The sequence below is a fragment of the Python bivittatus genome, unplaced genomic scaffold (assembly GCF_059951505.1).
Source record: "Python bivittatus isolate LINGU-HERP-01145 unplaced genomic scaffold, Pbiv_v1 ctg000610_np1212, whole genome shotgun sequence".
Taxonomy (NCBI): Eukaryota; Metazoa; Chordata; class Lepidosauria; order Squamata; family Pythonidae; genus Python; species Python bivittatus.
Window position 1 is genome coordinate 59148072 of NW_028277088.1, and position 14996 is coordinate 59163067.

Genomic DNA, 14996 nt, shown 5'->3' on the forward strand with positions numbered 1-14996 from the left:
GCTAAGGGGGAGAGTAGCGGAGATTGAGTATCGGGTTGCCTGTTTCACTCGTGGGAGCATACAGAAAAATGAATAATGGATGTTTGCGTGGTGGGCGAAAGAGGGTGTGTAGTCTGTCATATTTGCCACTTGCTGTCGCGAATTTCCTCTCCCCGGGTGAGGAAACCGGTACCGCGGGAGCCCAGCCGGGCGTGGTGGTGCCGCGCTGGTGTGGCTCCGTCTGATAGGCTGCGAACTTTTCGGACCCGGAATCTGTAGCCGGCGACTGGGCGGGGTCCGAATGGGTCGGGGCAGTGGTTGGTACAGCACCCAGCACGATAGCTGGTCCTCGGGGAGCGCCGTGTTGCCTCCTCCTTTTTGCCTTAAAAGCCAGTTTTCTGTCAGTTTTGATCAGTTTACAACGTTTCAGAAGAAAAGATAACGTTCGTGGCGAGTTTGCTTTAAAGCATATCGGTCTATAAAAAAGCGTCAACTTGTTTCTCGCGTCCTGAGTTCCGGATCGTTTCATATCCTTTGGATAGAGGCGGCCGTCCCATGTGTGACTCCAGTTTTTCAAGTATATGATCAAGTGATTGTCATATTACATGCTGTATGGGGTTGAATAAACATACAGATGTATCAAAAGGTACTGAACACGTATTAACTGCAGGTTGATACTGATGCAGGGTGGATTTTAAATTAGCTGTCAGTCTAGAGTTCAAAATAGAATTTGCTTCCTACCTTTAGCCATTTCTTTTCTGCCAGGATGCCCTTCAACAAATTAGCAAAAGAGAGTTCTCCTGGAAGATGCTGAGTATCACATTATGCACTACCTGCTGATCTAGTCAGTTGGTCTTAAATGGAAGATCCTGGCCCATCACTTGTATTGCACTCTCACACTCACTAGCGCTGATGATGTTACCTGGTTGGGTAATAAAATGTCTGCAAGCAAACAACCAAACTCAGAAAGTGCCAAGGACTCCACAAAATCCCACCTGCTGGCCATTTAGCATCCCTTTATATTTCGTATACAGAAGCTATCTTGTTTCTTACCTCAAATACAAAGTATCTTGGGCCAGCCCTACTTATGAGACAATGGCATACTTTATCTGTTTAGATTTGTTTAATGATTCTGTCAAATAAAGGGATAGTTTTGATTTGTTCCTGAAATGGAAGATGATCTTTAACATTGCTACTTAAAAAATTATTTTGTGTGCTTTTGAGTCAGTGTTGACTCCTGACAACTGCCTGGACAAGTCCCTGCAGTTTTCTTGGCAAGATTTTGGAAGTGGTTTGCCATTGCCTTCTTCCTAGGTATGAAAGAGAATGACTGACCCAAAGATTCCAGACTTAATCTTTTAGGAAAATTAAACTTACACAAACTTGTGTAACAGTATACAACTGGTATATAACAGCCCTTCTAGCAAACTTTGTTATCCAGATAAAGCTGTATATACTGTTTTGTTTTGTTCTAGTCAGTGTTGACTCCTGGCAACTGCCTAGACAAATCCCTACAGTTTTCTTGGTAAGATTTCAGAATTGATTTGCCATTGTCTGCTTCCTAGGGCTGAGAAAGAGTGATTGGCCCAAGGTCACCCAGCTGTCTTTGTGCCTAAGGCAGAACTAGAACTCATGGTCTCCTGGTTTCTAGCCTGCTGCCTTAAACACTACACCAAACTGACTCTTACACCTCCATACAGTTAAATAATTCAAAAATTGGTTTTGCTTACTTAGATGAACTTTAGTTTCAGTGAATGTAAAATAAAGAGTTCAGTTCTGGGATTTGTACAAACTGAGAATTAATGTCAAACCCAATGCATTAGACATTCACACAGCCACTATCTATTAATTGGACAGCAAACTCACTACCTATTTTTGTTGTTTTAGTAAGAATGATACCTTATAGTTCACACATTTCTTCCATGGATTTAATTTTTTTCCAAATTACATTATGTTGCATTTTGGAGAAGATGAATATAACAAGAGTCTCTCTTGATGTTTTTTACCTTCTGTTATGGTCTACTGCAGGGAAGACCCAGTCTTTCTCTGAAACTCTTGTGTGTATAATGAAGGAGTCAGTGAAGCAGACTGAAGTAACCACTTGTAGGACTATACATCATGGCAATTATCTTTAGCCTCTAGTAGCTAATTCATTTTTTCTTGCATGGTACTTGTATATAAATCCAAGCCTGGCTGCTAAAGTTCTTCACCTTGAATACTCTTTAGGCTTAAAGACAACATCTTCTCAAACAGGATGGGTGATGTAAAGAGAGTTGGGACCAAAATCCAAACACACATATTCCTATGATATCATGGAGTGCTTAGAAAAGAGCAGCTTCAGATTCCAGGAGCTAGCTTTCCCTGACAGCCATATTTAATCACCCTGTAATTTCCCCACAGAGGAAACTTCAGGGAAGTTAAAACAGGGTCATTCTTGCAAGTACTCCACTATCTTAAACTGCTTTGGTCACCCTACACTTTTCTCAGAGGGAGAAACCACTGAGAAGGGAAAAAAAGAGCTGTGCTTGCCAGTCTTTAGGATCATAAATTTGGAAGAAACTTTTAAGGCTATTGAGTCCAACACCTTGTTCATTGTAGGAATCCAAATGATAAATTATTGTTCAACTTCTGCTGTAACACATCCAATAAAAGAGAGCCTGACCTCCTCTTGGATAATTGGTTTGAATTTGTATTGTTCTTACTGTCCAGAAGTTCTTCCTAAATCCACATGGAACCTGCCATCCTATAACTTAAATCCATTATTCTGTATCCTGCATTCAGATATTTGAAAAGTACTATTATTTTTCCTCAGTCTTGGAAAATCAACATTCCTATCATAACACTTAATTTTTAGTCCCCTGATCAACTTCATTACTCTTTTCTAAACCTTACCCAATTTTTTTAGATTTTTTTTTTTTGTCGTGCCTTTATTATTTTTATAAATAACTCAAGGCAGTGAACATACTTAAATACTCCTTTCTCCTCCTATTTTCCCCACAACAACAATTCTTTGAAGTGAGTTGGGCTGAGAGAGAGTGACTGGCCCAAAGTCACCCAGCCGACTTTCATGCCTAAGAACTCACAGTCTCTTGGTTTCTAGCCTGGTGCCTTAACCGTTAGCCCAAACTGGCTCTTTTGAATTGTGTAATACACACAATTGGACACAGTACTTGATGAGGTAAGAGCCAGTTTGGTGTAGTGGGTAAGGCACCAGGCTAGAAACCGGGTGACCATGAGTTCTAGTCTTACCTTAGGCCTGAAGCCAGCTGGGTGACCTTAGTTGCCAGGAGTTAACACTGACTCAAAGGCACACATACACATACACTTGATGAGGTATCTGACCAACGTAGAATAAAGTGGGATAACTACTTTTCATAATTTTGAAACTATGTTTCTTCTATTTGCCTGTTTTGCACCCATGTCACACTTCTGGTTCACATTCAGTTTGCAACCAATTACTATTCCAAGGTCTTTTTCACAATACTAGTGCCAAACCAGGTATTCACTATTCCAGGTTTTTTTTCCCCAAACAGGGTTCCACATATTTGAGGAGGGGGTCTCAAATGTACTCAGCCATTTTCCCATTTAACCTGTTATGTCATCAGTGTTTACAAGCAGTCAGTGCAGGAGAAGACTGGCTGACCTTCCCTTACCACATACACATGGACAAAACCCAATTCTTGGCCTGGCCCCAAACTCCAACAAACATTTCTAACTTGCCTAGCAGCACAAGAGGATCAGAGTGAGTCCCTCCTCCTTCTTCACTTTCCTTGTTACAGAAATTTGTGTATTGTGTCCCCCCCAAGAGGTCTGCTTTATAATCAGAATGGCATCCTGTGCATATCTACTTAGAAGTAAGTCCCACTGAGTTGTGTTGGAATGAATAAATTTAGGGTTGCACTGCTCAGCTACAGTACATGTGTGTCTCAAATCCCTTCAAAATGAAAAACATTTGCAAAAGCAGGCAGGCAGGAAGGAGGAAGGTGGGTGCCTAAATGGCTTTAGTCAGGCATTCACAATGGGAAAAAAATCCAGTTTAATGTTTATGGACACTAGGCCATCAGCTTTCCTAAGGAAAAGTTTCATTATAAATGGAGGTTTATATATAATTTTCCAGCTTCCACAATATTAATTTTCCAGCTTCACACTATTAAACTATCATACCCATCCTAGATATATACTCCTCAGTATATGAATATTATTTTTATTTGTTTTTGTTATTAGGCTTAATATAGGTAATACAAACATTTCTCTAGCTAAGAATAATTGGTTACAAACTGGTATAATTGCAGACAGTACAGAAACAGGTAAAACAGAAAAAATGAAACAAATTCCAGTGCTGTAATTTGAACATCCATTTTTGTGAAATTTGAATTTTTAACATATAAATTTGCATTGATAAATTAGAAGCACAAACTTTATTTTATTGCTAGTTTTCTATCACTAGCGTTATGGCTCTTGTTCAGGGTTCTGGGAATTTTTTTTTAAACTAACAGGTTCTATGTCTAGAAAAATTTGCATATCTGTGCCTATTCCATACTTGTGCATTTCATGTACATTCCATAAATGAGGATCTTTACATTGTCTCTATTGGTAGTCCTCAAGTTACGACAGCAATTGGGACTGGATTTCTGTCACTAAGTGATGTAGTTGTAAAGTGCAAGGTCGGGGAGGGTGCACAAGTGAGGGAGACTTATCCCAGTGACTTGCAAGTTTCCCTGCCAGATTCCCTATTGACTTTCTAGGGAAGCTGGCAAGGAAGGTTGCAAATGGCGATCACATGATTGTGGGGTGCTTGGCAACCGATCATAAGTGCGAATGGGTTGCCAAGTGCCCAGATCGCGATCATGTGACCACAGGGGTGCTGGGACAGCCAGAACTCCCAGGACTAGTTGTAACCATCATCTGTTCAGTGCTGTCATAACTTGGAACTGTTGCTGACTGAATGGTCATAGGTCGAGGACTACCTGTATTAAATCTTATTCTGTTAATTTCAGTCAATTATTTGACCTATCAAGGTTGCTCTGAATTTTATTTTCCCTTTCTACACCAATAAACTGGGTAAGACATCTGTGTCAAACACTGTACTAAAGTCTATAAAGGCAGCAAACAGTTGCCTCCCCTTGCTGACATACTTAATAATTAGATGGTGCCATTTATTTATTTATTTATATGCTGCCCATCTTCCCCAAACAAAGGGGTTCAAGACAAAGCAATTGTCAATAATAGATCAACTCTGTCTAAGGCCAGAATATTTTCTGCAAGAATGCACTCTTCATCTACCCAGCTCTCAACTCTACTTAAGAGAAACTTGGCATATATTTTAGTCATGTTATCTATTAGACTGATGGGCCTATAATTGTCAGGATCCTTTTTATTCCCTTTTTTTTATATATAGGAACTACAATTGCAATCTTCCACCAACTGGGATATGGCAAGTATTATTTATATGTGTGAATAAACCTGCCAAGGGAGGAACCCACCAGTGGGATATATTTTAAATTCTTGGCCAGTAGAAAGTTGTTGCCAGGGGCTTTATTGCTCTTCAGGCCTTTTATAATTTGATCTCATTTTCTAAAACTGGTGGCCAATGGGGTATAGCTTCAGTAGATGGTAAATCACTATTTAGTGCCTGTTTCTCAACAGGTTCCAAGAGAGCAAACAAGTGATGATGATAATTTTCCCATCTTCAGCTGAGATTGATATATTGAATGCAAATCTCTGTTCTTTCAAGATTCTACCCACAGAGTGCCAAAATATAGCTGAATTATGACTTCTTGCTGACAGTTCAAGTCCTGACCAAACTGAAGCAGCATCACTTTTTAAAAATTTAATTAGTTGCTTATACTTTTTTTCTGAGAGACAGGATCTTAGCATGTCATACAGAGGAAGGCCTCTGAGCAAATATCATATCTGCCTTCAATTGTTTCTACCTGTCCCACCTGGTCTGGCAGGAGGGCATGGTCTGGGTGCTGTTGGCTAAGGAGTGTTGGCTAGCGGGGCCCAGGAGGAGGACCTTTTCTGCTGTGGTCCCCAGTAGAACATCATTCCACCTGAGAGTAGGTTAGCCCCAATCTTGCTGGCCTTTCACAAGGCCCTAAAAACTTGGTTTTGTGTCCAGATCTGGGGTCCTGGAAGTGTGATAGAATCTATTTCCTAGCTTTGTTGATAGTTATTTTATGATGCTTAGCTCCAATGTGTTTTTGTTTTTTTATTTTATTTTTTATTTGTTTTTATCTATTTTATTGTAAGCTGCCCAGTTATATATGTGAGATGGGCAGCTATATAAATCAAATACATACATACATACATACATTTTTCATCAAGCAATGTTCTTGTCAAACCAGGGAAATCTAGCTATTAGGAAACTTTTGGATGAGGATTTGGGTACAAGATGTTTCTTCAACACATGGCACAAATTTGTGAATGCAGTGGATACTGACTGCCTGTCAGCTGTAAGAGACCAAAGTGTTAAAGCCCAATTGATAGCATTTTCTGATTTGAGGCTATTCAGTATTGCCTTAGTATCTCACAGGCAGTCACTTTATTTTGGTCATTGACCAGCAAACCCAGTATCTACTTTGAACCATATTGATCTTTTATTCTGACTCACCTCTGAGTTAGTTATAACCCATCTATCTATTAGCCATGTTATGTAATCTTAAATCTGAATAGCCTAGGAATTTCATACTCGCTGGCTGATAATCATCAGCTTTCTCCTCTTGGATAGATAAACACCTCTGAGAAGAGGTTGACTTTACTTTTTGATACATAAATGAGGTCTAACACACTGCTTGAATGGCCTGAGTGGCAAGGTATATGGGTATACATAATTATCCTTGCCTCCCAAAATTTGAACCAAGTATAGGCCAGCAGTATTACTTAAGCCCCAGCAGTGCCAGCTGGCCTTAAGCCCCAGTACCACTGGCCAGCTGCAAGCCCTGGTTGCCATTGTTAAGCAAGGACCATGCGGATCATTAAGTGAGGACCTCATGTGACTGCAACTTCTGATTTCCTGCTGGCTTCCCCATTGACTTTGCTTGTGGAAAGTTGCCAGGGAAGGTTGAAAATCATGGTCACATGACTGCAGGACACTGCAATGGTTGGAAATCTAGGGTGGTTGCTGAGAGCCCAGATTGGCCAGAACCTCAAGGACCAGTCATAAGTACCTCTTGTTCAGTGCCGTCACAAGTTCGAGCACTTGCTGAATGAGTGGTTGTTAAATGAGGACTACCTGAATTACATTTTACAATTTTACAATTATTAGTAACTAAAGCAATGGTCCATTAATCTTCTATTCCCTCTATTTTAGTCAGCCCAGTCAAAATGGAAGGATCCTTTTCTTTATTTAATACACATTTTTAGTCTGTAATCTTTTCTAATTCTGCACATTTTTGCAAAATTATTCAGCCTTCCACATTCTTTACCAACAATTGAGCATGCTCTTTTACTATGATAAACACCAGTGCTTCTAATCTCTAGCTTTCAGCATCGCAACTGACTGTTGAGATTTAGCTTTTATTGAAGCTATCTTTTTATTCCTCAAAATATTAATTTTGTTATTGGTACTTCCAGAGTTTGAGTTAACAGCCAGTTCAACTCTGCAAATGTCAGCGGTATGCTCCAATATTAGATCATTTATCCTTAAGTTTTGCTCTTACTCTTTCAGACTTCATTCCACCATTTCTCATTCTTTTTATTGACTCCACTAGCTACGCATTATAGCTCAAACCTTTATTCTGGTTTTCTCCAATTTTCCTCCATATTCCGATAAAACTTATCTGGTGGCTGTAAGCTGATCAATTACTGTACTGGCATATTCCAAAAGTCTTAGTTCTTTTTCTGACGCCATGTTATGTTTGGTAAATTGCAACATAGGGGAAGAAATCCACAAACCAGATACCCATGTAAGTTTAAATGCTACATTTCAGGTTTACAACATGTGTGTTGTGAGCTGTCTAATGAGCCAGACTCTGAACTGGAGGAGCAGGGCTTGACAGGTGACTTGCTTGACCTTGTGACTCAGGAGTCAGAGGGCTCAGATGTCTGCAGATGAGACTTAGAGCAGAACCTGTCGGAAGGGGAGCCTGCAAGTCTGGAGCAATCAAGTAATCAGCTACCTGTGGTTGAAACACAGGAGCAGGATCTAGAGCGGGCCTGCGCAACTTGCAGAGGGGAAAAGGCCACATTGATAAATTAAAAATTATTGTGGCCACAAAGGAATACCTGGTGTGTCGATCAGGTCTTTGGTGGCTAGTAGAGCAGCAGCAGCACTGGAGCTGGTAGCAGTGGTGAGGCCTGGAGGCATTGGAGGTGTTTGGTGCCGTGTCTTTTGGGGCAGCGGTGGCAGTGGTGAATGTGCTAACTTTTTAAAACATGCCAGGACGCAGCATGAGGCTGCTTGGCAGGCCATATGTTGTGCAGGCCTGATCTAGAGCCTGAAGAGGAAAAGATTCTCAAGCCCTTGAACACACAGAAAGGTCAAGTGCGTAGAACAGAGGCATTAAAAGAAAGAGGCATGAGTCAAGAAAATAGGCATGCCTGAGTGCTATAAAAGAAGGGCTTGGGAGTCAGATTTTTGTTGGATAATAACTTTCCAACCTTGGACCTAACTTCTTGAACGTACACTGCTTCTGTTTCTGACTGACCTCTGACTGGCACAAGACTTCACTCAGCTCTGAGTCCTACATCTTGGATTTGTCTGCTTGGAACTTTTGCCTTCTGAAGTATGCTTGCTTGTTTTTCCTGAGCTCTTGCTTTTCTGCACTCTGGTGAGATTTATAGTTGCCAGACTTTATCTAAGTCTGACCTCTTGCACTTATAATTAGCTGGCACAGGACAAAGTGTAGAGAGCCTGCCTACACATAGCTAGCTCTTCTTATGTATTGAACTATTCCAGTTAAAATTTACTCCCAAGAAGTACAATTCATAGCACTGGGACTAAGATGTGTAAGTTCCAGTTGGGAGAGAGTATGAATGTGAACCAGGTCATATAGTATTCATTATTACTGTCCTGTCATTTTTATCATGGTTGCCCAGAGTCACATTGTTCAAATTGAGTAGCCATATAAAATCAATAAATAAGTAAGTAAATAAATAAATAAGACAATTGTCTAATTGTTTCTTTAATCTTTCCCAGTGTTGGAGTCCAAGTTGAGACATATGCCTCCAATTGCCTTCAAATGAAGGCTGTGTGAGAGAGTAGTTTTAAATGATGTCTACCACAACCTCCCCATCCCTAACACTTAGCTTGCTTGTGGTATTGACATCCTGGGGATTAATAAGCAAATAAAGTATTGGAAAAGAAGAAAAAAAAACAAGCAATTTCTATAAGCAGTCTGTCCTGTGCCTGACCTGTTTTTTTCCTCCTTCCCCCTTCTCAGAGCAGAGGCATTAGAGAGGAAGGGATTACAAGGGAGTAGGCAGGCACACGATGGAGAATACAACTGGGCTGTTTGCATAGTGCGCTTGGGACTGCCAGTGCCACCATATTCCTTTTGATGTATATTCCCCATTGTGTGCCTGCTTATTCTCTTGTAATCCCTTCCTCTCCAATCTCTCCACTCTGAAGGGGGGGGAAGCAGGTTAGGCACAGGACAAAGCGATAACGTATAATGGCTATCACGTGACTGAGGGACACTGCAAAGGTCATAAATACAGGCATTGGTCATAAAGTTATTTTTTCAGCACCATCATAATTTTGAATGGTCGCTGAATGAGGCAATCGATAAGCGAGGACTACCTGTACACCTATAACTGTCCAAGGAATGAAAAAAGCAATAAAATCAAATTAGGAAAAGCACCAAGTCCACATGGGTTTATAGCTCAATATTACAAAGAATTGGAAGAAGTACTATTAAAACCATTGACAAATATCATAAATGAAATTAAAGAAATAAAGGCAATACCACCAACATGGGAATTGGCATATATAACTTTGATTTACAAATAAGGGAATGACCCACAGAAACCATAGTGATATAGACCAATTTCCTTGCCGAATGTAGATTACAGGTATAAGATTTTTACACAATACTAGCTGATGCAGTTAAGAAATGTGTTTCAGATATTCTACTTATTGACCAAACTGGTTTTATCCCAAAGAGAAATATGAAGGACAAGTTTATAATCAATACAATGGAAAACATAAAAAAAAGGAAGAAAGCTGCACTAATTTTTTTAGACATGGAAAAAGCCTTTGATAATTTGCAGACACAATTCCTACTGGAATAAAATGAATGCCGGAGAAGAGTTTCGAGCTTGTGGTAAAAGTATATACCAATGGTAAAAAGCAAAGATTATGGCTAATGAGATGCTTTCTGCAGATTTCCAAAACAGTAAAGGCAAGGATGTTCATTCTCTCCTTTATTATTCATCATTGTGTTAGAAATACTGGCAGAAAAAGTTTGAGGCAATAAACAACAGGTCTCAAAATTTGTGGAGAGGAATATGAACTTAAATGTTATACATTAACAACCACAAAAATACAAAAGGCAATTAAACAGATAATGAGAACAATTCATAGTTTTGGAGAATTCTCTGGATATAAAATCAAAAATAATTAAACTATATTCAAAAAGCAAAAATAATTAAACTATATTTAATGCAAGCAGAAATCAATCTTCCTCAAGAAGAATCTGGCTATCAGCTCATTCAGTGAAATATCTCGGTTTGCATTTGACAGGCAACAATCAAGAAAGATACTAAAAATAATTATGTTAAATTATGGCAAATCAAAAGAGGAAAGGTGGAGGAATGTAAAATTATCCTGGTTAGGATCAATTGCAGTTCTCATAATGAACGCACTACCCAAGATAAACTATCTATTCCAAATGGCACCAATCAGAATTTCAGAGAGAATTTTACAAGAATGGCAAGAAACTGTAAATTGATATGGAGTGGGGAAAAACCCAGAGTTAAATTAAAAATTCTGCAAGATTCCAAAGAGAGAGGTAGTCTTGCCCTTCCAAATCTTAAACTGTATCATAAAGAAATTTGCTTGTCATGGATAACAGAGTGGATACACTTCCTGAATAGTAGAATGGCAATATTGGAGAGAGCTGACTTAGCCAATGGACTTCATTGATATTTATGGTACAGAGATACAAAGGAGGATAAACATTTAAAAGGACAGATTAGACAAAGTCTGATAAAAGTATGGAATTCTACAAAGGGAATAAGTTCAAGAATTTCACCTCTAGCTTCTCCCTCGAATGCTTTCCATGTTGGAGATAATTACAGCAAGAAAAATGTAATTACATATTTTATTTTATTTATGTATATATCAAATTTATCACCACCCATCTGTTAAAAAATGACTCTGGACAGTTATGCAGATATTATGCATAGCATACGCAGATATGGTTCATTCAGTGTCTATGAATAGATTAAAGAAACAGCAATAACTACTCAGGGAAGGCTGCAATATACCATGGTTGATGTATTTACAAATTGCTGGAAGGATAAAATCAGATCTCAAGAATGAAGGAGGGACATTAAGGAAAAAGACAGAATTTGAAACGCTCAGAATGATTATTGCTCAACATTGGAAGTCTGAGAAGATTGAGAATTGGGAACTACAATGGAAGAAGAAATTGAACCACTTCAAGCAAATGGCAAAGATAACAGCATGGATTAAAGATAAGACTTTGGAGAAATATAAAGAAGACTGGATGGAATATGAACACTGGATGAGAAAACAGAACTGAACCCTAGATAAATTCCCCAAAGAATGCTAATTAAAAAATTACTTTGGTGTTTAATAATTTAAGAAGTAGAATAGAAACAGCAGCTTATTTACGTATATATTTATTTTTATTGTTAGGATACTGGAAGTCAAATCTGTCTATTATGTAATAATACAAATTTATACCTACAGAATTTGAAACGCTCATACAAAACCAATACCAACTGTTAGGGTGTCGCCCAGAGTCACTGGTTTGAGATGGGCAGCTATATAAATTGAATGAATGAATAAATAAATAAACAAACAAACTTTACTCAGATACAATACAGGGACAACAAAGAACCGTATGACAAAATGAATGCAAAATTTTAAAGAAACAGTCACAACAATAGGAAGAATTATGGATTAAATCCATAAAATTTACACCAAACTAAAATAATAATAATAAAAGCTTAAAAGAAAATTGGTACTAAATGCTTTACAAATGGTGCACAACTTCATCAATAATATCTAAGATAGACAAATCATACAGTAACATATGTTGGAAATGCCATAAAACAGAAGGAACATTGTACCACATGTGGTAGATGTAAAAAACAAAAACAAAACACAGGCAAGATATACACAGTATAATGGAGAAAATTTTGGAATTTAAATTTGAAATGAAACCACAACTCTTCTTAGTACATATAATTTCAGAAAAATTCAAAAAGGAGCATCACCATTTAATGACATGAATACTCATAGCAGTGAATAAATTTTGTCCAATATTGGAAGTAAGATATAATTCCAACAATATCTGATTGGAAACTTAAACTTGGAGAATATGCAGCAATGGCAAAACTAACAGTATACAGTGGTGCTTAAAGCTATGTGTAAAACAGTTCATGTTTTAGGTCATTTTTATGCGGAAATATTGAAAATTCAAAACAGTTCAAAAACTTTTAAGCACCACTGTATATTCACAATAGAAGTTTAACCAAATTCAAGCAAGAATGATTCCCATCCATACAATACATCACACAGCATGGCAAATATAATAACTTCAGTCAGGCTTCTAAGGCAGCTCAAATAATTATAAACATTGTAAATTAGCAGATACACAAAAAAGGGGGAAGTTAGAAACTCGATAGTCTTTCTCTTTTTTCTTTCTTTTTTTTTGAGAATTTTAATTGCTGTAATACTTGCTCTGTTTCTGTTCTTTTTTCCTTTATTAACATGTACAAAATATATTAAGTAACAATACTTAATACAATACTTAGTACAATATGCAATAAAAAGAGCCAGTTTGGTGTAGTGGTAAAGGTGCTGGCTTAGAAACCAGGAGACTGTGAGTTCTAGCCGTCCCTAAGGCATGAAAGCCATCTGGGTGACTTTGGGCCAGTCCCCCTTTTCAGCCCAACCCACCTCACAGGGTTGTTGTGGTAGTGAAAATAGGCAGGAGTATTAGGCATATTCACTGCCTTGAGCTACAGTGGGGCAAAAAAGTATTTAGTCAGCCACCAATTGTGCAAGTTCTCCCACTTAAAAAGATGAGAGAGGCCTGTAATTTTCATCATAGGTATACCTCAACTATGAGAGACAAAATGGGGAAAAAAATCCAGAAAATCACATTGTCTGATTTGTAAAGAATTTATTTGCAAATCATGGTGGAAAATAAGTATTTGGTCAATATCAAAAGTTCATCTCAATACTTTGTTATATATCCTTTGTTGGCAATGACAGAGGTCAAACGTTTTCTGTAAGTCTTCACAAGGTTTTCACACACTGTTGCTGGTATTTTGGCCCATTCCTCCATGCAGATCTCCTCTAGAGCAGTGATGTTTTGGGGCTGTCACTGGGCAGCACGGACTTTCAACTCCCTCCAAAGGTTTTCCATGGGGTTGAGATCTGGAGACTGGCTAGGCCACTCCAGGATCTTGAAATGCTTCTTACAAAGCCACTCCTTCGTTGCCCGGGCGGTGTGTTTGGGATCATTGTCATGCTGAAAGACCCAGCCACGTTTCATCTTCAATGCCCTTGCTGATGGAAGGAGGTGTTCACTCAAAATCTCACCATACATGGTCCCATTCATTCTTTCCTTTACATGGATCAGTCGTCCTGGTCCCTTTGCAGAAAAACAGCCCCAAAGCATGATGTTTCCACCCCCATGCTTCACAGTAGGTATGGTGTTCTTTGGATGCAACTCAGCATTCTCTCTCCTCCAAACACGAGGAGTTTAGACCAAAACATTCTACTTTGGTTTCATCTGACCATATGACATTCTCCCAGTCCTCTTCTGGATCATCCAAATGCTCTCTAGCAAACTTCAGACAGGCCCAGACATGTACTGGCTTAAGCAGGGGGACACATCTGGCACTGCAGGATTTGAGTCCCTGGCAGCATAGTGTGTTACTGATGGTAGCCTTTGTTACTTTGGTCCCAGCTCTCTGCAGGTCATTCACTAGGTCCCCCCTGTGGTTCTGGGATTTTTGCTCACCGTTCTTGTGATCATTTTGACCCCACAGGGTGAGATCTTGCATGGAGCCCCAGATCGAGGGAGATTATCAGTGGTCTTGTATGTCTTCCATTTTCTAATTATTGCTCCCACAGTTGATTTCTTCACACCAAGCTGCTTGCCTATTGCAGATTCAGTCTTCCCACCCTGGTGCAGGTCTACAATTTTGTTTCTGATGTCCTTCAACAGCTCTTTGGTCTTGGCCATAGTGGAGTTTGGAGTGTGACTGTTTGAGGTTGTGGACAGGTATCTTTTATACTGATAACAAGGTCAAACAGGTGCCATTACTACAGGTAACGAGTGGAGGACAGAGGAGCCTCTTAAAGAAGTAGTTACAGGTCTGTGAGAGCCAGACATCTTGCTTGTTTGTAGGTGACCAAATACTTATTTTCCACCATGATTTGCAAATAAATTCTTTAAAAATCAGACAATGTGATTTTCTGGATTTTTTTTCTCATTTTGTCTCTCATAGTTGAGGTATACCTATGATGAAAATTACAGGCCTCTCTCATCTTTTTAAGTGGGAGATCTTGCACTATTGGTGGCTGACTAAATACTTTTTTGCCCCACTGTATATATATGAAAAGGGCAGGACAAAAATCTAATAATAGTAATAATACAGTGGAGACCTTAACACTGAGTAAAAAGTAAACACTAAATTAGTAAGACCAAAACCTTTATTGTACAACAAATACTTTGATGTTATCTGTAGCAGCATTTTTAATGTTATATCCAATTTTGGATAAAAAAGCCAAATAATCTTAAACTCATTAACACTGACATCCTAAATTGTAACTACTATTAATATAACACTTTTTTTTTTACCTTCAACAG

At 38.8% G+C, this 14996-nt stretch overlaps 1 protein-coding gene across 1 annotated transcript in view; it reads left to right on the top strand.

Annotated features, from left to right (window-relative positions):
• ERP44 (endoplasmic reticulum protein 44) overlaps positions 1 to 14996 on the top strand; it is a 73846-nt gene that overhangs the window by 199 nt on the left and 58651 nt on the right. The window lies entirely within an intron of this gene.